This window comes from Macrotis lagotis, chromosome 3 (assembly GCF_037893015.1).
Source record: "Macrotis lagotis isolate mMagLag1 chromosome 3, bilby.v1.9.chrom.fasta, whole genome shotgun sequence".
NCBI lineage: Eukaryota > Metazoa > Chordata > Mammalia > Peramelemorphia > Peramelidae > Macrotis > Macrotis lagotis.
In genome coordinates, this window is record NC_133660.1 from 47,692,730 (window position 1) to 47,695,960 (window position 3,231).

At 37.5% G+C, this 3,231-nt stretch overlaps 1 pseudogene; it reads right to left on the minus strand.

Annotated features, from left to right (window-relative positions):
• Positions 1-182: 182 nt before the first annotated feature.
• LOC141519107 (glutamyl-tRNA(Gln) amidotransferase subunit C, mitochondrial pseudogene) lies at positions 183-688 on the minus strand (annotated as a pseudogene).
• Positions 689-3,231: the final 2,543 nt, after the last annotated feature.

Consider the following 3,231-nt stretch of genomic DNA (forward strand, 5'->3'; position numbering starts at 1 on the left):
TTAATAATGTGTGGAAACTCTGAACCAAAGGTGATTTCACAATTACCCATAGGCTACTTCCAGCATGTGATCCAGGTGTTTAAGTGAGTGCTTGATCCATTTCCTGGGAAGCTTTATCTCCAAGTCCACAGTCCCTTTCTTGACCTCCTTCAAGAACAGGATCTCAATTCACAATTCTCCATCCTCACTCCATCTTCATGAGAGAGCAGGGTTAGAGGAGGAAAAGGGCCAGGGCCTGGCTCTGTTGAGAAAGTTGATGGGGACTTTTTCCACTTAGTCTTTCCCAAGTGTCCTCCACAGTGTTTCCTATGGGGAGCAGTGCTTAACTCTCCGTGATCAGGTCTAGTTCACTTTGTTTTGGGAAAGTGATGTTACCTGGGTGGGGCACGAAGTAGTCGTCCACAGTCCGCCACGCGTTGCGGAGCAGCAGGGCCGCGCAGCCGCCCTCGGCCGGCCGGTCCGCGTGCAGGTACAGGCGGCGGCCCTCCTGCACGGAGGCCAGCGGCACCACGCCAGCCGTATCCACGGCGCGCAGCCACTCCACGCCCTCGCGGTCCCGGAAGTCCAGCAGGGACAGATGTTCCAGGTGCTGCAACAGCTCGCTGTCCACGTGGCCCCCGCAGCCCCCCGCGGCCCGCCGGCCCCTGGCCCGCCAGGACCCGCGAGCCGCCCGAAGCGGCTGCCACATCTCGGGCAGCCCTCGCGCACATATGATCTCTTTAGGGTACAGATATTATGGTATTGCTAGATCAAAGGGTAAGCACAGCTTTATTGCCATTTGTTCATAGTTACAAATTTCTCTCCAGAATGGTTGGATCAATCTACAACTTCACCAAAAATGCACTAGTGTCTCAGTTTTCCTACATCCTCTTTAACATTTTCATTTTTTATCATCTTAGTCAATTTCTTATAAATTCGACTCAGTTCTCAATATATTTCCCATCTTTCTGTATTCCTTTTAATATTTGTTACTTGTTTTTCTTTGTGTAAACACTTTATAATTTAATGTAAATAAAATTATCCATTTTGTAATTTATTGTTTTCTGTCCCTTCTTTGGTTGTAACTTTGTACCTATTCCAGACATCTGACAGATGAACAGATGAATCATGTTCTCATAATTGGCTCATGGTATCACCTGTTATGTCTAAATTATGTATCAATTTTGACCTTATGTAGTGTGAGATATTAATCTATGCCTAGAGCAGCTAGAAGACCAGAGTTCAAATCTAATGCCAGACACTTGCTATTAGTTGTGTGACCATGGGCAAGTCACTTAACTCTAATTGCCTCACATCCATGGCCATCTACAAACCTCCTGATGGATATCCATTGGACCCAGATGACTCTGGAAGAGAAAGTGAGGTCAATGACTTAGCACAGAAGTAGCTCACTCAAATCTAATTCACATGCCTGTAATGGCATCACCTGTCTGATGGTATGGTGTTCATCAAAAATGAAGGACAGCATTCTTATTATTAGCTTTTTCCATGTATTTTACAGTTTTCTCAATAGTTTTGTTAAAGAGTGAGTTCTTATCCCAGATGTTAAAAGCTTTGGGTTTATGAAAGAGAAGATTTCCCAGGTCATTTACAACTTTTTTGTATGTAATCTATCCCACTGTACTCTGTTTCATAGGTAGTATCAAATAGTTTACTGACTCCAGCTTGTTAATATAGTTTTGATCTGGTATGGCTAGGCCACCTTCCTTTTCATTTTTTTCATTAATTCTATTGATATTCTAGATATTTTTCCCTTCAGATAAATGTTATTAATTTTTCTAGCTCTGTAAAATAATCTTTGTTAGTTTGATTTGTATGCACTGAATAATTTAATTTAGGTGGGCTTGCCATTTTTATTATATTAACTCTTCCTAACCGTGGGCAATTGACAAATTTCCAATTATTTATGTCTGACTTTGTTTGTAGTTCTTGTAACTGGGTTCATATACTTTCTGATTTTATTATGGGAGGCAGATTCTCAAGTATTTTATCTTGTCTACAATTATAATAAAACGAATTTATTTTTCTTTCTCTTTTTTTGTTGGGCATTGTTCATAATAGAAAATATGATGATTTTTGTGGGTTTATTTTAAATTCTAAAAATTTATTAAAACTTCTAATTGCTTTAAGTAATTTGTTAGCTGATTTTCTAGAGTTCTCAAAGTATACCATTATGTCATCTGCAATAAGGGAGAGGCTTATTTCCTTATTATCTAAATTCTTCAGTTACTTTTTATTTTCTTATTGCTTAAGCTAACATTTCTAATAAAATAATGAATAGTAGTGTTGATAATGGATATCCTTGTTTCAGTCCTGATATAATAGTGATTGCCTCTAGTTTGTCCTGAATGCCTATAAAGACTTGCTGATGGTTTTAGTTCAATATTGCTTATCATGATAAGGAAAATGCCATTTATTCAAATATTCTTGAACATATTTAATACAATTGGACTCTGAAATTTGTAAAAAGTTTTTCAGCATCTATTGAGATAATCATATACTTTATGTTAATATTATTATTGATATGATAAATTATACTGACACTTTTGGGGGGAATGGAACCATCTTTATGTACCTGTTCATAGTGTATTATCCTCGAGACAACCTTCTATGATCTCTTTAATAAAATTTTATTTGAAATGTTTGCATCAATATTCATTACAAAGCATGGTCTATAATATACTTTATCTGTTTTGATTCTTCCAGCACCATATTGTTGTATTTTTTAAAAAAAATATTAATATTTTATTTTTCAAGTATATATAATAGTAGTTTCAACCTATTATTTTCTGGAAGATTTTGAATTTTACAATTTTTCCCCTACTCCCCCATCCCTCCCCAACCCCCCACAGGAGGCAGTCTGAATATCTTTATATTGTTTCCACCATACATTGATCAAAATTGAATGTGTTGGGATAGAAATCATCTCCTTGAATAGAAAATAAAATATTAGCTATAGCAAAATTATGTAATACTTTTTAAAAAATTGAAGGTAATGGACTTTGATCTTTGTTCAAACTCCAGAGTTCTTTCTCTGGATACAGATGGTATTGTCCGTCCAGGTGTTCTAAAATTGTCCCTGATTAGATATTTATGTCATTGATGGAATCAGCAAGTCCATTAAGGTTGATCATCACCCCCATGTTACTGTTAGGGTGTTCAGTGTTCTTTTGGTTCTCCTGATCTTTCAACATGTGTTCATGCAAGTCTTTCCAGGCTACTCTGAAATCC